Here is a 22735-nt window from a genome sequence, read left to right as displayed (position 1 = left end):
AACCCCTAATGAAATATCGGCACTGTTGTGCCTTCTTTGTAATTGAATCAATATTTTGGGCCCAGGACAGATCTTCAGAGATACTGGAACTGCTCACCCTTTACCCTGCTGAAACCTCAATGAGGACTGGTGTGCGTTCCCATGACTTCTACTTCCGGAAGTCTACAAACTATCAGGTCCACAATCTTACCGATGTTGAGTGCAAGGTTGTTGTTTCGACACCACTCAACCAGTTGATCTATCCTGCTCCTATATACCTCTTGATCACCATTTGGAATTCTGCCAACAATATTTGTGTCATCTGCATTTGAGCTGTGTCCAGTTGTGGGTGTAGAGAGCAGAGCAGTGGGAAAAGCACTCATCCTTGAGCTATGCCCATGTTGGTTGTCTGTGAGGAGGTGGTGTTATTTCCAGTTTGCATTTCTCTGGTCTTCTGATGAGATAGTCAAGGATCCAGTTGCACAGGGAGGTACAGAGGCCCAGGTTTTGGAGCATTTTAATTAGTACTGAAGGTACGATGGCATTGAATGCTGAGCTGTAATCAATAAACAGCAGGTGATCCAATGCCAACTGGAGAACCAATGGGATTGCAACTACAGTGGACCAATAGTGGCAATAGGCAAATTGCAGTGGCTCCATGTCCTTGCTTAGGCAGGAGTTGATTCTAGCCATGATCACCTCTCAAAGCACCTCATCACAGTAGATGTGGGTGCAACTGGGTGATAGTTATTGAGGCAGATCACCCTGCTCGTCTTGGGCGATGCTATGATTCTCACCTTTATGAAGGAGGTGGAAACCTCAGACTACAGCAGTGAGAGATTGAAGATATCCTTGAAAATTTCCCGCCAGTTGGTTGGCACAGGTTTTCACTGCCCTACCAGATACACCATCAGGGCCTGATACCTCAGAAGGGTTATTGCTCATGAAAGAAATTATGATGTCGACCTCTGAGACAAAGATTACAGCGTCATCAGATGTGACAGATTTTAACCTCCCTTTCAAAGCATGTATACAAGTCATTTAGCTCATCTGGGAGTGAAGCATCAGAGCAATTCCTGCTGTTAGAGCTTGCCCTGTAGGAAGTAATAACCTGCAAACCCTGCCAGAGCCAACATGCATCTGATTCCACCTCTAACTGCAAACAGAATCGTTTTGTTTGCTCTTAAGATAGCCTTCCATAGGGTGTACCTGGATTTCTTGCATTGTTCTGTATCAGCAGTCTTAATGTCACAGATACAGCCCACAGCAGACTACGAATCTCCTAGTTCATCCATGGCTTTACATTTGGGTATGCCATGTTATCGAAGGCACACACTCTGGCTATTTTTTGTAAGGGTCAGAGCAGCTAAGCGTTTGAGGAAAAAGCTATAGAATCCCAAATGCTTTCTCATAAAATAAGCTGAGCGGGTGACGTCATCCTTGGTATGCAATCTGCGCTTAACTTCGGTTTTGCTTAGAGTAACTTGTATCATTGCTTGATTATTTGCTGTGAGAAGCCTATTTTGCCTTGTATTTCTTATGGCACCTGCAAGATAAGCATAAAAAAGAGTGGCTATTTTCAAGGGCAGGAGGCTGTCTGTATTTTCAAGGGCTGAGCCTGTCTGTATCCAGACATAGTAGCAATTAAAACTGTTATATGACCAATTTATGACTGATAAAGTTAACAATACTCATCTGTACAGAAACTAAGGGGGGTGAACCCACAGGTATCTGTGTACGTGACTGCATTATATAAAAAGAACTGTATTTGCTTCAGGAGGGAGAGACCCTCAAAGCAGTCTCAGAGAGAGAGTACTTGGGGGGGGGGGCTCTCTCGAGTAACTTGCTAATAAAGAGTTAAAGTTACTTTCACCATAGTACATGGTGTCTGCATCAGGTAGATCGAAAGAAGTTTACAACAGATTTATTGAGTATGCGTGCAAGAAAATGAATCTCATGGTTGTAAATGGTGACATATTGAATTGACTTTATTTCTTACATCCTGCACAGACTTGAGGAGTAAAAATGTGCAATGTGCAATCATAGTAATTTATAATAAATAGAACAATCAATGTAACATAGAAATACACTCAAATCAGCATGAGTTTATCAGTCTGATGGAAGAAGCTGTCTTGGAGCCTGTTGGTCCTAGCGTTTATGCTGTGGTAGCTGCTGGAATAGATTGAGATTAGGGTAACTCCGTTCCCCAATGATCCTTCGGGCCCTTTCTACACACCTGTCTTTGTAAATGTCCTGAATCATGGGAAGTTCATAAATACAGATATGCTTGGCTGTCCGCACCACTCTCTGCAGAATCCTGCGATTAAGTGAGATACAGTTCCCATACCAGGCAGTGATGCAGTCAGTCAGGATGCTCTCAATTTTGCCCCTGTAGAAAGTTCTTAGCATTTGGGGGCCCATACCAAACTTCCACAACCGTCTGAAGTGAAAGAGGCGCTGTTGTGCCTTTTTCACCACACAGCTGGTGTGTACAGACCACGTGAGGTCCTCGGTGATGTGGATGCTGAGGAACTTAAAGCTGTTTACCCTCTCAGCCCCAGATCCATTGATGTCAGTAGGGGTTACCCCATCTCCATTCCTTCTGTAATTCACAATCAGCTCCTATATGAACATTGAAATACCCCTGACTATGACTCTGCATTCAGCTGTAGTCCTAAATGGGGATATTTGATGATTTTCTTTGGAGCTGAATGCAAAGAGTCACCACTGAAAGCCACTAACTTGGCATCTGGTTGAATTTCTGCAGCAGCACCAGTTGATGTGGAAAGGGCCACAATCACATATAAATTTGGAAATAGGTGACTTTCAGAAGAGATAGCGCTGAAGAAATAAACAATGAATCTGGGTTTCAGATCATCCTATGAGTAGAGATGCAGCATTGCATGGAATTTTGTAAATGCCCACAAAACAGGGGGATGATTCAGAATCACAGGAGTGAAAATCACTATATAAAGTTAATATAGTGAGACAGGAATTGTTGGAGCTTTGGTGCTTTTGAATGCACGAAAGTTGGGGGGGGGGAGAGAGAGAGAGAACGAACAATACGCATGTGTAGACATTAGCACATGCGCAGACAATGGATCAGTATGTAGTGCTAAGGTGGAAAGTCATTGGTCTAAAAGAAATAGATCCATACATTACAGTCCATTGAAGAGAGTTCTTGAAGAAGGTGGTTTGAACCCAAATGCTGGAGTATCTGAAGCTAGGTTTGAGACATGTTATCAAACTGGATCAGAGCACAGAAGAAATGCTGGATGATATCACTAGCAGGCTTACTACTGAGCACAGAACTTATGCTCATGTGCTCCTTAAATACCTGATTCTTGGCGCCCAACACATGATTATCGATTAATGGGAACATCCTAAGTCCTTAAAGAGGCCGTGCCAAATATCTGTATTCTGCAGAATTAAAGAGTTTAAATCTCAGAAGTTGGCGTAGTTGCAAGCTGACTCCTGATGGCCCTGGTTGATCAGAGAGTTGGTAATGACAATCATTAAAGAGAGTCGGATCCACAAAGTCTCTTTCCAGCATCCAGCACCTTTCCTCCAGTCCGAATCCCTCCCAGTTCACCAGGTATTGCTGAACACCTCCGGCAGTACATGAGTCCAAAAGCCTTTTCCCCATGAAGTCTGTTCCCCCTCAATAAACCTGGGTGGTGGGGAGATGATAGTTGTGGGGCTAAGGGGCTGGTGCAGACAGGTTTTAATCCAGAGATCTCAAAGAGACCAATGAATTTGGGTGCCAACTTTCTAGATTCCACTCAGAGAGGCAAATAATAAGTGGATAGTCAGACCTGTTGCCCAGGCTGTAACGTGGATTGCAGACTTTTCCTTTGGCTTGTCTTGGTCTCTGCAAAATCTCTCTTGCCCTCATCCATTACTGCTTGCAGCATTGGACACGATCTTCTTCCTCAGGGACCCCAACTTCGGTTTCTTCCTCTGGAAATAGACGGAGGATAACCAAACTGGCACTTGAACGGTGACATCCCATGCACCGAGTGCTGTAAGGTGTTCTGGGTGATCTCTGCCCACATTAAATGGTCACACCACTCCTCAGGTCTTTCCGAGGCCAGGCATCTCAGGGTACATTCTAAATCTTGGATGGTCTGCTCCATCTGACTGTTGGACTGTGGGAAAACCCACAGGAAAGGCTTGCTGTTATTCCTATCAGTTTACGGAGAGCCTTCCAGAAATGTGATGTGAATTGTGGACCACGATCTGAGACAATGTCCATTGGGGATCCGGGAATCCTGAAGACCTTGTCCAGGACAACTTTGGCCATCTCCTCCATGGAAGGTAGCTTCACCCAGGCAATGAAATTTGAAAACCGATCGACAGCCACCATAATGACGGACAGAAGACCCGTGACAAAGTCCATGGAAGTGTGTACTCAAGGTCTCTTCGGAACAGGTAGGGGGTGGAGCAGCTCATGTGGTCGGGTACAGGGCTTCTTGTTCTGGGCGCACACCACGCCTGCTGGCACGTTCTGCCGAACTTCTCTTGTCATTCCGGGTCATCAGTACCTCCTCTTGATAAACTCAAGGGTACTGGTAATCCCTGGTTTGTGGTTATTCTTGATGAATGTACCTGGGACCGGATGGAACTTGGGATGAAGAGCCAACCTGGAGGACCATTCTCAGGAATCTCCTCTTGCACTCAGGCCTTGTGAATAAAAGTGTGAATTCCCCAATGAATTGGCACTACTACCCTGGCCTAGGGCAAAATGGTGGTAGGCTGCTCCTCTTGTTCCAGATCATCAAATTGACGGGAAGGGGTATCTGGATTCTGGCTCTTCAACCCTAGTTGATAGGTCAGGATGAAATTAAACCGGTTAAAAAACAAAGACCACCTGGCCAGCCTGGAATTCAGCCTCTTGGCCTCCTGAATATAGGCCAGGTTTTTATGTCAGTTCAAATGATAAAAGGTTCTTGCCCCCCACCCCCAGGCCAGTGAGGCCATTCCTCCAAAGCTAACTTAACCACAAGAAGCTCCTGATTCCTGATGTCATAGTTATTCTTTGCCAGGGATAGCTGCCTGGAGAAGAATGCACACGGGTGCAGTTTGCTGTCTGAAGGTAATTGTTGAGACATGACAGCACCTACTCTGATGTCTGAGGTGTCCACCTCCCCAGTAAAGGGAAGGTCCAGGTTAGGAGAAACAAAGATGGGAGCTGTTGCAAATGGCTGTTTAAGCTCTGTGAAAGCAGCCTCTGCTTCAGTAGTCCAGACAAAAGGGCCTGTGGATTTCTTAGTTAGAGCCATCAGTGTTCCTAATGAACTTCTGGTAGAAGTTAGCAAACCCCAAAAATCGTTGGACCTGTTTGATATGGGATGGTGGTGGCCAGTCTCTGACTGTCTGGGTCTTGGTAGGGTCCATTTCAAGATTACCATTAAGGATGATGAAACCCAAATATAAAAGTCCTCACACGAAACTCAGACTTCCGCAAATTGACATAAAGTCCATAGTCCAGTATCCTCTTTAAAATGTCTCTGATGTGAGTGACATGCTCCTCCATGGACTTTGAGAAGATTAGGATATCGTCCACGTAGACAAAGACACACTTATGGAGAGTATCTTAGAGCACAGTGTTTATAAAGGCCCTGAAAACAGTTGGGGTGTTCACTGGGCTGAAGGACATAACCTGGTACTTGTAGTGTTCTGTCGGGCTATTGAATGCCATCTTCCAATCATTGCCCTCCCTGATACGGACCAGATTGTAGGCACTCTGGAGATCTAATTTTGTGAATATCCTTGCTCCTTGGTGCATCTTGAAAGAGAAAGCGGGTAGCCACTCTTGGTCGTTATGCAGTTTAATCCCCTGTAATCGATGCATGACTGCAAGCTACCATCATTCTTTTGTACAAAGAACCTTGTGCCGGCTGGTGAGGCGGAGGGCCTAATAAGGTCCATGGCAAGAGCTTCCTTGATATACTCCTCCATAGTATCTCTCTCTAGGCCTGAAAGCATGTACAAATGACCCTGTAGAGGACAAGTTCCAGGCAGCAGTTCCATGGTACAATTGTGGGGTCAGCATAGTGGAAGAGTTGAGGCCTTTTCCTTGCTGAAAACCTCCTCTAAGTCCTTCTAAATACTGGGGATTTTGACTGGTTTGGATGATGCTATCTTCTCCAGACCTTACTTTGAGGATGACTCCTGAGACTTTTTTGTTGACAGGGGTGATTCAACCGGCTTCAGAGTTCACAAGCAACAGCAGTGAGATTCTTACAGAGGGTTCTTGCATCCCCAGGATTAGGCTTCAAGGATCAGCATACAGGAATCAGCCCCTTCCTTGAGACCTTGCAGCTGGCTCCCTTCAGCTTCGATACAAGTCTCCCAGACTGCTTGGGCATCTGCTTGGTCTTCTCCTGACCTAGAAATTCCCTCTCTTTAGTTCCTGTGGGATTCCAACTGGACTGTGTTGGGACTCGCACTGTCCTGTTGGCTACTAGAGACTGCTCTTGAGGACTGGACAAGGTCTCCAGAAGGTCTCAGGTTCCCTTGCACTGAAGCCTGTTCCCTTGAGAGCGGGGAGAATCATTGCTTGGTGCAGTAATTGTAAGATGCTTTGTTTCCAGCATGGTGTTTCGATACCCAGACTCTCTAGTGACCAATGACATATCAGGGGTCAGCCTTCAGTGTAGTCCATGCATGGGTTATGCTGGGACAGTCAAGGGTGTCCAAGGATCAGAGTATGAGTGGAGAGTCAATAATGTAGAATCTAATGTCTTCCACATGATCCCCTCTCCTCATCTGTAATTCCAACAGCCTGTTACTGGATCTGCCCGGAACCTAGCGGTTGGCCAAGGACAGTCAACGAGTGGTTTTTGTAAGTCAGTTTATTTTGTAATATTTCTGAATAAAGTATATTTTTGGAAAAAAAATCTTGCAGTGTTATGTCAAACTGACAGGCGGTTTCTAAATCCAGAAAATTACCTGCTGCCCCCGAGTCCACAAAAGCCTTCACTTGCTTCAAGTTGTAATACTAAGAATTCTGCCGTCAGCACAAAACTAGAATCCATGGGATGTGGTGCAGTGGCTGCTACCGTCACAGTCCTCGAACACTGGACGGTGTTAGTAGTACCCCAGCTGCCTGCAGTTACAGACATTCAGCTCACAGGTGACCTACTTCCCTGCAGTAAAAGCAGCAACCTTGTTCCGACACCAGGACCTCTCACTGGCAGATAGTCCAGTGCCACAGACCTGCATAGATTCCACTGGGTCTTGAGTAGGTGATGGACTGGTCATGCCCTGAGGCTGGGGATTGCAACTGCAATGTATGGGGACTGGGCTTGGGCTGGCTCTCTTCAATCTCCTGATGTGGACCCACTTTCACGCTTCCAGATGATTATCGCAACAGAAGGACTGGTTGATCAGAACCTCTGAGTCTTCTGCTGGCTCTCTCAGGCGAGGGCATCCTTCAGTTTATCTCAGAGTCTGGTGGCATAGCGTGGCTAAGGCCTCCCCATTCTAATCATTCAGCTGAGCAAAGGTCTGAAATTCGATTGTGTAGTTGGCTGCTGACTGTTCCTCCTGTCGAACCTTCATCAGGCAGTCTGAGGCTCGGCTGGCTCTAGAAGGGTGATGAAACACCTACCTCATGGTAATCCTGAATTCCTCTGGCAAATCTCTGACTTACGTTCCCAATGTACAGTGGCTCAGGCCAGGGCTCTTCCAGTCAGAAGAGAGATAATGAAGGCCTCCTTTCCATATAACCATTACAGCACGGAAACAGGCCATCTCAGCCCTTCTAGTCCATGCCGAACACTTACTCTCACCTAATCCCACTGACCCGCACTCAGCCCATAACCTTCCATTCCTTTCCTGTCCATATACCTGTCCAATTTTACTTTAAATGACAATACCAAACCTGCCTCTAGCACTTCTACTGGAAGCTTGTTCCACACAGCTACCACTCTCTGTGTAAAGAAATTCCCCCTTGTGTTACCCTTAAACTTTTGCCTCCTAACTCTCAACTCATATCCTCTTGTTTGAATCTCCCCTACTCTCAATGGAAAAAGCCTATCCACGTCAACTCTATCTATCCCCCTCATAACTTTAAATACCTCTATCAAGTCCCCCCTCAACCTTCTATGCTCCAAAGAATAAAGACCTAACTTGCTCAACCTTTCCCTGTAACTTAGGTGCTGAAACCCAGGTAACATTCTAGTAAATCTTCTCTGTACTCTCTCTATTTTGTTGACATCTTTCCTATAATTTGGTGACCAGAACTGTACACAATACTCCAAATTTGGCCTTACCAATGCCTTGTACAATTTTAACATTACATCCCAACTCCTATACTCAATGCTCTGATTTATAAAGGCCAACATACCAAAAGCTTTCTTCACCACCTTTTCCACATGAGATTCCACCTTCAGGGAACTATGCGCCATTATTCCTAGATCACCCTGTCTACTGCATTCTTCAATGCCCTACCATTTACCATGTATGTCCTACTTGGATTATTCCTACCAAAATGTAGCACCTCACACTTATCAGCATTAAACTCCATCTGCCATTGTTCAGCCCACTCTTCTAACTGGCCTAAATCTCTCTGCAAGCTTTGAAAAACTACTGTTTTTGAAAAACTAAAATATTTCTGTCAGAGCCCCTGTTATTTTCATAGTAACTTCCCTCAAGGTCCAGGGAATATCCTGTCAGGACCCAGAGATTTATCCAATTTTATATTCCTAAAATATATTCCACGCTCTGAAGGGAACCAAGACGGCTGAAGTTCAAATACTAACGAGCATTAGACAAGGACGTTTCGTCAAGAACCCATGTCACCATTGAATCCCTCCAAGGCTGAAGATAGACTGGCTCTGCAGAGAGACCTACAGCCTCACCTGAGCGACTTTAGCTTCCTGCCTGCAATAGTAGGCAAGTGATGACCTGGAGGCTGTGTATCTCTAGACTGTCCGGAAATGTTCTCACTGTGGCTAGACACAGCTGATGGAAGGCTTCAGTACCCCACTGGTTCCATGTTGGCTCAATCATGCTGTGGTGAGAGTTCTTACAAGAAATGCTTTGGACCTAAATGCTGGGGTATCCGAAGCAAGGTTCAAGACACAGTATCAACCTGGATAAGAGCACAAAGCAAATGCTAGATGATATCACTAATAGGCTTACGATTGAGCACTGAATCTTCTCCTTTTGACATTTAATGGCGATTGGCAGTGCAACTTAAAGGGGCATTACTGCCACCAACTGGACTGGAGTGTGGTGTAAAGAGTTGGGAAACAAACCCCTATTTGGTTCCTTTTCAAAGACAACTAAATTACCCCAAAAGCCATATAGATTGTAAATAATGAAACACAACATTGTGAATTAATTTCCATAACTTAGTAAAGTTTTAAAATGAAAACTATCAACCCCAAAGATAGTAGTGCAGTCTGTATTTGCTTTCTTTCAACCTTATATGCTTTAGATTGTAAAAGAGTGTGTTCAACTGTTTCATAATGATGACAAAACCTACACACCCCACAGTGAAGTTTTCCAACACAAGGAATAATTAAGCAAAATATATCCAATTCTTAGTTGAGTCAATACAATTCCTTCCATTCTTGTTTTATCCCCTTCTCTTATCCACCCAGCTGTTTATGTATCCTGAAAAGTTGTCTCCCCTTATACCCATTATTTCACAAGTATTGCCATAATCCCCTAATCTTAGCTCAGCCAAACCCTTAGCTTCTAATTTGTTAAGTGGAAGGTCTATATACACAGATGAGCTTTTAACAACTTTTTTGGCCAAAGAATCATCCTGCTCATTCCCCTCAATACTGGTATGTTCAGGGACCCATAAAAAAGAGACATGTAAACCAATACTTTGAATATGAAATAAAGTTTGAAGAGCTTCCAGCAGTAAATCTAACCTACTGCTAGAAAGACCTGTTTAAAGACAAAAATAACCTGAACATATTACAACTTGGCAAGGACAAATTTCCACTACCCACTGTAAGCCCAAATTGATGGCAACCAGTTCTGCTGTATGTGCTGATAAATAGTAAAAAGTTTACTTATTGTTATCTGCAATTCAGGCACACAAACAGCCACACCAACATTCCCAGTTAAATTATCTTTTAATCCATCAGCAAAAATGGTTAACGTATCACAATAATTTTCCTTAACATACTGATGAACCAACAGACTCTCAGGCATATCAGGATCCTTGGATTTCATTAAATCACGCAACCTAAAATCAACTAAAATCATTGGAAAAAACCACGGTGGAGTTATCAAAAAATCTACAGTGGGACATATTAAGTAATCCAGCAAACCCAGCCACCCAAAATTAAAAACGCTCTTCTTGTGACATTCCCAACAGTCTACCAACAGACATTTAACAGGGTTATAATTTTTTTCTGCCCCTTCAGATTAATTCAGTATGTTAACAACAACTTCAGCCTTCACAATGGTAAGTGCAATTGTCCTATTTCAACCTGCAAATCCACTCCAGTACCTATCTTAGAGAGAATATCATTAATTATAATATTAAACAATCTATAGTCCTGCCTTGTGGGTTTCAAGAACTCTTTACAGCTCATGTTCTCGGTATTATTTTTTTATTTACACAATTCATTTTCTTTAACACATTGTTCATTTGTCAGTGTATGTTTATGTATATTTTTTCATAAATTCTGTTGTATTTCTTTATTTTCCTGTAAATGCCTACAAGAAAATGGATCTTAAGGTAGTATTTGGTAATATATACGTACTTTGATAATAAATTTTACTTTAACTTTGAAGTTCAGATACAGTTAATATCCTACAATGATCAGGCTCTTGAACCGGCATGGATAACTTCAGTCACCGCTGCTCTGAACTGATTCTAGAACCTGACGACTCGCTTTCAAGGATTCGGCAACTCTTGTTCTCAGCATTAGGTTATTTTGCAGTGTTTGATTTCTTTTGCACATTGGTTATTTGTCAGTTTTTAACTGTTTATGTATAGTTTTTAATAAACTCTATAGTATTTATTTTATTTCTGTAAATGCCTGCAAGAAAATGAATCTTAAGGTAGTAGCATATGGTAACACATATGTACTTTGATAAAAGTTTACTTTGAACTCCTACATGATGAGCTTGAATGCCATCATAGTAGCTGGGCGATTGAAATTTAGGTAAAACTACCTAGTTTGATGTCATTTTTTTGAATTGCTGTTCTTATTAGTGCTAATCCATCTTTCTCTGGACAAGCCTTTATGTGAAATCCTTAATAACTAATACTTACAGTGCTTGTCCCCATAAAAAGGCCCAGCTAGTCATTCAGTTCAAGGGAAATAAATGTAAGCCAGTCACAGGATAAATGGGAAAAAAAAACAATTAACCCTATTTCTTTAACTGATACAATTATTCACCATTTGGTCCTAGATTTCCAATTGCACTCACTATGCTGCTAACATGACACATATTAGCAATGGATATTCATGCTGAAAGTTGTGGAGAATAATCTAACTCTTGGTTCTCCACTCAAGGAGACTTGGTGCCATTCCTGAACATGGCTGAATAGAATAACTGGATAAATGTTGCCAGGCCATATTGAAGTAACACCTTAGTGACTTGCCTTGTACTTTGACACCTACTTCAATAATATTGACTGAGAATAGCAGAGTTGAAATTTTAATACATAAAAAATACTCTCCGTTGGATGGAAACAAATGTTTCATGCATTGACTTCAAATAGTTTAGGTTAAATGTAAAAAACACTAAAGCTGGCCAACAAAATTTTGCTGAACCATATATAGTGCCATACTACATGATAATCCAGAGAAAATCATGATCAAATTGTACAAGCAATTGTTAGGAGAGACCAGACAAGTACCAACAGAGCAAAGAGAAGCTTCCAAAGACTTTGATTTAAACTAATGAGGAACCGAGGTTCTTTACTTTGAGTGAAAGATAGGCTGTGGAAAGATTCAGTTGTCTCTCTGTAAATTTAGAATTATCAAGTTAAAGTAAATCCAATCAGCCCTGGCAGATATTACACAAATTTGATTGTATTCAAGATTTCACCAGTGAGAATATATACATGGGAAACCTTTTGTAAGTTTTAATCCATTGTTGTGTTCCAGGATAATTGTGATCTGAATAGTAGATTTGCACAAAATACCTTAAAATCAGTTATCTGCTAAACATAAACAATCCCAAAACAACTTGAGCCCAAATGCCAAATATAGACAAATACCTTACAAGGCAGTTTGGGACAAAACACCTTAATAGGCAATTATATGTTGAACATACACAGCCCAAAAAAAATTTGTGATAAAATGCCAAGTATGGAAAGTACAAGGTAGCTGAAAGCTGTAAAATCATGATGACATCACAATCGGGCAAGCTGGTGAAAAGGCTATAAAACTAGAGACTGAACACTTCCAAAGTGGTCAGTGGCTGAAGTCTGAAGCATGAAGAAGTGTGTGCGCAAACGCAGGCGCAGACGCAGGCAGAAAAATGGCAAGAGACCTTGCAAACGAAAATCAAGTACTATTGTCAGAGCACATCTTGTTCATCGTAGAAGAGCTTCAAGACGTTGTCGTCAGTAAGAAGCTATGACAGATCAAAGAAAAGACCATGTTTTGAGCTATTCGAGTACTAAAGATGTGCACTGGACAGACTGGATGTGGAAACTGCTTGAATTCAAACTTCATTCTTCACATCATGTTCACTGATTCAAATTGAAAATAAAAGCCTACAAGTACTGAGACTTGGAAAAAAATATTTTGTATGACTCAATTTTTTTGTTCAAATATAATTGCAGAATTATTTCATTACATGGTCAAGGGTGTTTGAATTGAAAGCGAAAGTGATGCAAATGAACCTCCTGCAGATGTCAAATCAAGAAAACATGTAAACACTCATTGTGTTGGGAGGGCATTCCAGGACTTTGTAGGAGCTGTTTCTATGCATCTACTAGTCTATGACTGGATGATAAGAGATAATGTATGATCAGTAGGATTCACTGTTCTGTTGGTTGAAGCTGGTGTAAGTGCAGGGGGATTTGATTAGTGAAAGACAGGGAGATAGTGTCAAAGACAATTCCAAAACAGGTCCATCGTCAACCATGGTGCTGGTGTGGTCATTGCCCTAATAAAGGAAATACAAGATTTACTTTGCAGTCCAACCACAATGTAATAATGAACAAGAGAAAATCTGCAGAGGCTAGAATCCAAGCAACACACACCAAATACTGGAGAAACTCAGCAGTCCAGGCAGAATCTATGGAAAAGAGTACAGTCGACGTTTTGGGCGAGATCCATCACCACTCCTGATTAAGGGTCTTGGCCTGAAATGTTGACTGTACTCTTTTCCATAGATGCAGCCTGGCCTGCTGAGTTTGACCACAAGATATAGGAGCAGAATTAGGCCATCTGGCCCATCGAGTTTGCTCCACCATTCAATCATGGCTGATCCTTTTCTTTATCTCCTCAACCCCTTTTCCTGGCCTTCTCCCCGTAACCTTTGATGCCATGTCCAATCAAGAACTTGTCAATCTCTGCCTTAAATACACCCAATCAACTGGCCTTCACAGCTGCATGTGGCAACAAATTCCACAAATTCACCACCCTTTGGCTAAAGAAATTACTCTGCATCTCTGTTTTGAAAGGGCGCCCCTCTATCCTGAGGCTGTGCCCTCTTGTCCTAGACTCTCCCACCATGGGAAACATCCTTTCCACATTTTCTCTGTCTAGGCCTTTCAACATTTAAAAGGTTTCAGTGAGATCACCCCTCATCCTTCTGAATTCCAGCGAGAGAGACCCAGAGCCATCAAACGTTCCTCGTATGATAACCCTTTCATACGTGGAAGCATCATTGTGAACCTCCTCTGGTCGCGTTCCAATGCCAGAACATTTTTTCTAAGATGAGGGGCCCAAAACTGTTCACAATATTCAAGGTGAGACCTCACCAGTGCCTTATAACGCCTCAGCATCACATCCTTGCTCTTGTATTCTAGACCTCTTGAAATGGATGCTAACATGGCATTTGCCTTCCTCACCACTGACTCAATCTGCAAGTTAACCTTCAGGGTGTTCTGCACAAGGAATCTCAAGTCCCTCTGCATCTCAGATTCCTGGATTTTCTCCCTGTTTAGAAAATGGTCTGCACATTTATTTCTACTACTAAAGTGCATGACCATGCATTTTCCAACATTGTATTTCATTTCCCATTTTCTTGCCCATTCTCCTAATGTGACCAAGTCCTTCAGCATCCTACCTGTTTCCTCAACACCACCTGCCCCTCCACTAATCTTTGTATCATCTGCAAACTTGGCAAAAAAGCCTTCTATTCCATCATCTAAATCATTTATATACAGCATAAAAAGAAATAGTCCCAACACCGTCCCCGGCGAAACACCACTAGTCACTGGCAGACAGCCAGAAAAGGATCCTTTTAGTCCCACTCACTGCCTCCTACCAGTCAGCCAATGCTCTAACCGTGTTAGTAAATTTCCTGTAATGCCATGGGTTCTTATCTTGCTAAGCAGCCTCATGTGTGGCACCTTGTCAAAGGCCTTCTGAAAGTTCAAATATACAGCATCCACTGTGTCCCCTTTATCTATCCTACTTGTAATCTCCTCAAAGATTTCCAACTGGTTCATCAGGCAGGATTTTCCCTGAAGGAAACCAAGCTGATTTTGTCCTATGACACCATGTACTCCGTCACCTCATCCTTAACAATTGACTCTAGCATCTTCCCAACTACTGAGGTCAAGCTAACTGGTCTATAACTTCCTTTCTGCTGCTTTCCTTCTTTCTTAAAGAGTGGAGTGACATTTGCAATTTTCCAGTTCTCTGGCACCTTGCCAGAGTCCAATGATTTTTGCAAAATCATTTCTAATGCCACCACAATCTCTAACCCTACCTCCTTCAGAACCCCAGGGTGCAGTTCCTCTGACCTGGGTGGCTTATGCATCTTTATGTCTTTCAGCTTTTTGAGCACCTTCTCTCTTGTAACTGCACCCACTTCTCATCCTTCACACACTACAACATCAGGCACACTGCTAGTGAAGACTGATGCAAAATACTCATTTAGTTTATCAGCTATCTCCTTGTCTCCCATTATTATTTCTCCTGCCTCATTTTCTAGCAGTCCTATATTTACTCTCATTTCTGAGGGGGCCCACCCCCTCCCACTTTCAAATCTCTTACTATCTTTTCTTTCAGTTAGTCCTGATGAAGGGTCTTGGCCGAAAACGTCGACTGTACTTCTCCCTATAGATGCTGCATGGCCTGCTGCATTCCACCAGCATTTTGTGTGTGTTGCTTTAGTGAGAAATATACTCAACTCAGCTCAGCGCTTCACAAAAAACAGCCTATCCTCCATGGGCTCTCGATATTCTCTCTTGCTTGGTAAAGAAGCCAGCATAATCAAAGATTCCACCCACACTGGACATTTTCTCTTCTCCCCTTCTCCCATGAGGCTGGCAATAGATAAAACAAGGGGAGTGTCTCTGATATTTGAGAACAAATGTAGCATATAGAATTAGATTGTGTTTCTTTGTCTCTATTAAATGTTGCCAGCAGCAAGGTTATTAAAAGTAACTGAGCAATAAATATCGAAAACATTAGAAGAAGACTCTTTGAAAGTGAATCCATAGGTTGTGGAAACACTTCAATGATGGAAACACTTCAACCTCACTTCAAGTGAGCTTGAGTGAAGTTATCCCCTCTGTTTCAAAAGCCTGATAGATGAGGGGTAATAACTGTTCCTGAACCTGGTGCTGTGAGTCCTGAGTCTCCTGTACCTTCTTTCTGATGGCAGCAGCGAGAAGAGAGCATGTCCTGAGAGGCGGGTGTCCCTGATGATAGATGCTGCTTTCCTGTGACAATGCTTTATATAGCATGTGCTCAATGGTGTCATTGGGCCAGATTCACTATTCTTTGTAGGATTTTACATTCAAGGGAAATGGTGTTCCCATACCAGGCTGTGATGCAGTCATATACTCTCCATTATTGAAGTTTGTCAAAGTTTTAGCTGTCATGCCAAATCTTTGCAAACTTCTAAGGAAGAAAAGGCACTGCTGTGCTTTCTTCATAATTGCATTTATGTGCTGGGCCCAGAACTGGTCATCCAAAATGGTTGCACTGAGAAAGTTAAAGTTGCTGACCCTCTCTACTTCTAATCCTCCAATGAGGACTAGTTTCCTCCTCCAGGAGTCAATAATCAGCTCCTTGGTCTTTCTAACAGTGAGTAAGAGATTTTTGTTATGGTACCACACAGCCAGATTTTCATTCTCTCTAAAATACTGATTCATCACCACCATTGATTTGGCTTACGAGAGTGTTGTTTAATGTGGCATTGGAGCTGTGCTTAGCTGTACAGTCATAAGTGTAAAGTGTGTAGAGGAGGGGTGGGCAAACTTTTTGACTTGTGGGCCACAAAGGGTTCTAAAATTTGACAGGGGGGGCCAGACCAGGAGCAGATGGACGGAGTGTTTTGGTAATACACCTCATAAGAGAAAATAAAATATCATGGGATATGTAGAAAACATGTGCTTTAATTTCAATTGAAAATGAACAAATGCATTACAACAAAATATCTGTCTTTGAAGTCCCATGGTATTTAGCTATTTATTGAAATGACTTTTAAAACACTGAAAATTAAATGAATAAAATACAGCTTTTTTAATAGTAACAGTTATTATTTTAAAGCACTGAAAATTCTGTTATACTTCAAGATATTATCATCATCACTCTCCTCCTGACTGTCTATTTCAAAAACAGTAGGAGATGCAGGTCCACTTGTCCTGCTCCTTCTTATTCAATTGTCCCCTGTGCCAAAACTCAACAACGACCAGCACAAGGACAGAACAGTGACAGCGCGCCAGTATGCAGAGCGCGTTATTTGATCTGGAGCGCATTTTTTATTTTGAGAACGTACGTGCACCTGCGCACTACTCATGTCCATCACTTAACAGAAATGACATGTAACATGTAAGGCTTATTGAAAAAAATATTTTCAAATGCATTTTTTACATAACACAACAAAGAAACTTATTTTTAATTTCAGTGGGAACAGTGTTGTTGGTCTCCCTTTTTAGCCAGCGCATCAAAGTCTGGATTTAGTTTTGTTGTGGCGATTCTCAGGATGGATCTGAGGTGTTGGTCAGTTAACTTGGATCTGTGGCCGGCTTTGTTGATGTTCATGACGCTGAACGCCTGTTCACACAAATAGGTCGAGCCGAACAAAGAGTAAAGCGCAAATGTGGAGTAATACGCTGCACCTCAACAAAGGTCAATGTATATAGAGTGCGTCATCTATTGGGAAAATGCCAGAATTGCGGGGAAAAAACGTTAACAAGGTTTATTAATATAATTTCATCAAGTTCTGCGGGCCCGATTAAAAAGCTTAACGGGCCGCATATGGCCCCTGGGCCGGAGTTTGCCCATGCCTGGTGTAGAGCGAAGGGCTAAGCACACAGCCTTGTGATGCACTTGTGCTGATGGAGATTGTGGAGATGTTCTTGCCAATCCAAAATGACTGGGGTCTACAAGTGAGGAAATCTAGTGTCCAATCATAAACAAGAGAAAATCTGCAGATGCTGGAGGAACTCAACAGGCCAGGGAGCATCTATGAAAAGAGTACAGCTGACATTTTGGGCCAAAACCCTTCTGAGACATCGACTGTACTCTTTTCCTAGATGCTGCCAGGCCTGCTGAGTTCCTCCAGCATTTTGTGTGTGTTGTTAAATCGAGTATCCAATTGTACAAGGAAGTATTGAGGCCATGGTCTTGAAGCTTATTGATTAGTTTTGAGGGGATGATAGTATTGAATGCTGAACTGTAGTCAATAAACAGTAATCCTGATGTTCCAGGGTTGAGTTAAGAATGAAGAGCCAATGAGATGGCATCTGTTGGGGATCTGTTGGTCCGGTAGGCAAATTGGAGCAGATCCAAGTTGCTTTTCAGGCAGGAGTTGAACATGTTTCATCACCAGCCTCAAAACACTTCTTCACAGTGGATGTAGGTGCTACTGGATGATTTTCATTGAGGCAGGTTACCACATTCTTCTTGGGCACCAATGCAATTGAAGCCTGCTTGAAGCAAGTAGTCACCTCTGATTGCCACAGCAAGACATTACAGATCCCAGTGGACACTCCAGCCAGTTGATCAGCACAGGTCTTCAGTACTTGGCCAAGTACCTCACCCGGATCGGATGCTTTATGTGGGCTCACCTTCCTGAAGGCTGCCACAAAAGTGCCTCAGAGACTGAAATCACAGGATCATCAGGAAGTGTGGGTGCTTGTGATAGTTCCTTCATGTTTTGAGCTCAGAGCATAGAAGAAATTGAGCTCATCTGGAAGCAAAGCCCTGTTGTTGTCTATGTTACTTGATTAAACTCTATAAGTGGTAATAGCATTCAACCCCTGCCAAACTGTTGAACATGCTTTGTTGATTCAAGTTTAGCCCAGAATTGCCACTTTGCCTGTGAAATGGCTCTCCAGAGATTGTACCTGGACCTCTTGGAACTTTCTTGGTCATCAGACTTGAATGCCTCTGATCTGACCTACCTGTAGTGTACATGCAGATTTTTACAAAGTTTTTGCCTGCATTTGGTTTCTTCAGGGTAGAGAAAACCACTTTGCAGACATTACATTTTGAACACTATGTTGGAAGATTTGTTGCTTCACTTACAAATATGGAGTCTCTAGAAGGGTGTAAGGAAGAGATAGTTGTTATTTACAGGGACATAGTTGACGGAGAGCAGGACTGGTAACTCAGCATTCCATGTTATAGAATCTCTGGGCCTGACACTGGGGGCACATAAAAGAGAATGGGGCACTGTCATTTACTCCTGTAATTAGACCACCTGGATAGAACTTAGCAGCAAAAAGGGGATGATTACATGTCTTTCAGCAGTCGGGGCAAAAAGACAGCAGCTATGTGGAAAAGCCACAGAGGTGTGCTAGCGATAGAAATATAGCAGCAGGGAATTTCAACTTCCCCAGTATTAACAGGGATTACTGTAGTTTGACAGCTGCAAGCAGGAGAGATTTCTGAGCTGGTGTGTAGATAGTAGACTTAAGACAGTAGGTAATAGACCTAATTTTAGGGAATGTAGACATGAAAGTAGATGACTAGTCATTTGGATAGTGAGCATACATTTAAAGGTTGTTGCGTAAAGGGACATGCATGGGCCAGTTCCTGGATTGAGGGAGTGCTGATTTTGAAATAAATTAAGATCTGGTAAAAGTATATATTAAAAAAAAATTACTGGAGGAAATCAATGGGTCAGGCAACATTTGAGGAGGGAAATAGACAGTTAACGTCTCAGATGGAAATCTGTCACCTGGACTGAAAGTGTAAAGGGACATAGCCAGTGAGGTGAGGGGAAGGGGTGAAGCAAGAGCTGACAGGTGATAGGTGGATACAGGTGAAAAAGTGTAATCAGCATTCTGAGGAGAGAAGGGCAAAACAAGTCCTTGCCCAACCTATAGGTGCCCTTTACATTTCCCTGCTCTATTTGCTTATCATCCCTCTTCACATGAATCCTGCTGTCAGTCGCCAGCTCTTTTCTTCTACTCCTTCCCCTCACCGTTTTATAATGACTATCCGCTCTTTGCTCTTTCAGTCCAGGTGAAAGCTCTCAACTGTTCTTTTCCCTCCACCCATGCTGCCTGACCCACTGAGTTCATCTAGAAGTTGGCTTTTTACCCTAAATTCTACCATCTACAGTCTCTTTTCATCTCCTAATAAAAGTAGGCTGGAAGAGGCAGGCCTATATCAGAAAAGTGGGAGTCATTTAACTGTGAAATAATGGACTCACAAAGGCTGACAGGTGTCAAGGAACATTGAGGGCTAGATAAGAAAGAAGTACTTCTCACTGCTATTGGCAGAAGTTCCCAATTGCTTCAGAAAGGCAACAATTATACCAGTGCCTAAGAATAATGTGAGCTGCCTTAACGACTATCGCCCGGTAGCACTCACATCTACAGTGATGAAATGCTTTGAGAGGCTGCTCATGACTAGAATTAATTCCTGCCTCAGCAAGGAGCTAGAACCTTTGCAATTTGCCTATTTCCACAATAGGGCAACAGCAGACACAATCTCAATGGCTCTCCAAATAGCTTTAAACCACCTGGACTACACAAACACCTATGTCAGGATGCTGTTCATCGACTTTAGGTCAGCATTTAATACCATCTGTAGTGTTCTCGCACAGGTGTAAGAGAACTGAACTAAACACCGAGCATAAACCAGTCAATGAGGCGGTCCCAGTAAGATTAACCGTTTACTGTTCACTCTTCCACATTAACGTATGGTGAAAACTGTTGATAAAACAATACAAAATATATACAGTATGTTTCCCTCTTGACATCACATTAACATCATAAATACTTGCAACAGTAAAACTACAACAACTATATTACATTAAAGTGCAACATACAGTCAGAATCTACCTACGCCATCGACTGGCTTTAAATACACTTCAACACAAATTATCCGCAACTCTTTAAATAACAAAAAACATAAACTTTATCAACCGGCATTACTTTTAACAGAATCAGCGTTAACATTTTAAATTCACCATATCGATTATCTCATGAACTTACAGCGTTGCTTCACTAATATTTCTAGTGCGTAGAAAGAAAACTTTTCTCGTGCTGATCCTGCACACATAAGCTCCCTCCTTCCCGTTTCTCCAAACCGGTATTTTCCCAAAAGGCGCGGCGAAACCAGGTGTGACGTCATCGCATGCTGCGATATATCACAGACAACAAATTTACTTTAAACAACCTTAACTTTAACTAGAAAATGATAACAAATGAATTACTAAAGCAAAAATATAATAAACTAAACAAATGCCTTAAAGGCAACACACTCCCCACCTGACCTTTGTAAGGTCACAATGAACATAATACAAAACTTCAGTCTCTAAATCAGTCCTTAGGTAGAAGTAGAATGACTTCTGTAACCAGCCTTTGGTAAATTTTCACATCACCTTGGTCAGAAGTTTTCAGCTCAACCTTCCTGACATGTCCATCCCTACTAGGGAATGTGGCAGTGATTCTGGCCATTGGCCAGCTGTTGCGGGCGATTTGCTTGTCCCTGAGCAAGACTAAATCTCCAACTTGAAGATTCCTGCAGGATTCTGTCCACTTTTGTCTGTGTTGCAACAAAGGTAGATATTCATGTCTCCAACGAGACCAGAACTGATTTGCCAGAGCCTGGACCTGTCTCCATTGCTTTGTGTACAAATCCTTATCAGAGAAGTCCCCTGGTGGAGGGGGAGCTCCTGCCTTCTGCGTAAGGAGCATTGATGGCGAGAGTATGAAGGGGTTTTCCGGGTCAGAAGACACGGGTAGGAGTGGTCGTGCATTTATAATGGCTGTAACCTCTGCCATTAGTGTGCACAGTACCTCGTGGGTCAGTTGGGTGCGTTACTGCAGAAACATTGAATCAAGAATAATTCTGGCGATACCAATCATCCGCTCCCTTTCGCCTCCCATGTGAGAGGTGTGTTAAACTCCCAGTTGCATCCCTGCTGACTGAGGTACTTTTGCACCGTTTTGTCCATCCCCAGCTCCTTGGACGCTCCAACAAAGTTTGTGCCGCAATCAGACCTTAACTGTTTTGCAGAGCCTCTTAGCACAAAGAAGCGCCTGAGAGTGTTAATACAGCTGGATGTATCCAAAGATTCGATGACCTCAATGTGTACCGCTCTTAAACTCATGCAGCTAAACATGATGGCTCACCGCTTGCTCTCTGCTTGTCCTCCTCTGGTGCGTCCTGTAGTGATAGTCCAGGGACCAAATACATCGAGCCCCACATATGTAAAAGGAGGGCAGGCTTCGAGGCGTTCTGGTGGGAGGTCCGCCATATGTTGAGCTTCCAACTTGCCTCGCAGTTTCCTGCAGGTTACACATTTGTGAAGTACTGAATTGATCAGTGTTTTACCTCCCAAGATCCACAATCCCGCTGCCCTTATTGCCCCTTCCGTCAGGTGACAGCCCTGATGCTTTACCTGTTCATGGTGATGGTGAGTGAGCAGTAAGGTCACATTGCAGACTTTGGGCAGGATTACTGGACTCTTTTCTGCAGCTGGAAGTTGGGAGTGTATTAACCAGCCTCCAATGCAGATGATATTGTTCTTCAGGATCGGGTTGAATTTCCTCAAAGTCCTTTGGTATTGGTTTATTAGCTTGGAGAGCCGAAAACTCCCTTGCAAAAGCTGCTCTTTGAGTTGCTTTAAGGATGACGTCTTTTGCCTGGGCCAATTCGTCCGCAGTGCGAGGTTAAGTTACATTTGTGCCATCCCTTACATTTACTATTTCGGGATGAATGTTTGTGTGATCTGGCCATGTGAATGAGGAACGCAAGTCCTCTCACTAAAGAATTCAAAGTGGAGAACCGCTGAAAGCATTTGTTAGTACGTATCGATTCTTCCAGGTAGGTGACTCCTGTTTGTATTTGCGGCCAAATTTCCGAGTCTCTTTCGGGTTCGATCAGCTCAAATGTCTCGCTCATTTGAGTTTTTTCCGTTGGTGGCTGATACAGAAAGGGGGGTCCGGTGAATCAGGATGTCTGAGCCAGGCGGGATGCAGGTAAGGATCTTGATGCATGGTCTGCAGGGTTATCCTCGGTACGTACATAATGCCATTGTTCGGGCTTTGATGACAGGTGGATACGTTGAACTCTAATAATGAACGTACACGTAGAAGCGTTTTGATTCGTTATAAATATAACCAAGCACTACTTTGCTATCTGTGTAGAACTTGATATCGCCCAGCTCTAGGTCT

General features: G+C 42.8%; 1 protein-coding gene across 12 annotated transcripts in view; it reads right to left on the bottom strand.

The window, feature by feature from the left end:
- The window catches only part of trpn1 (transient receptor potential cation channel, subfamily N, member 1), a 236916-nt gene that overhangs the window by 110750 nt on the left and 103431 nt on the right, over window positions 1-22735 (bottom strand). The window contains exon 1 of one of the 12 annotated variants that reach the window (XM_059975539.1): window positions 20549-20565. The exons of the other annotated variants lie outside the window; for them this stretch is intronic. The gene's annotated coding sequence lies outside the window, so the exon portion shown is untranslated. Of the gene's footprint in view, window positions 1-20548; window positions 20566-22735 lie in introns of those variants that run through there. 12 annotated transcript variants of the gene reach the window in all.

This window comes from Hypanus sabinus, chromosome 1 (genome assembly GCF_030144855.1).
Source record: "Hypanus sabinus isolate sHypSab1 chromosome 1, sHypSab1.hap1, whole genome shotgun sequence".
Classification (NCBI taxonomy): domain Eukaryota; kingdom Metazoa; phylum Chordata; class Chondrichthyes; order Myliobatiformes; family Dasyatidae; genus Hypanus; species Hypanus sabinus.
This window is presented reverse-complemented; position numbering and strand designations above follow the sequence as displayed.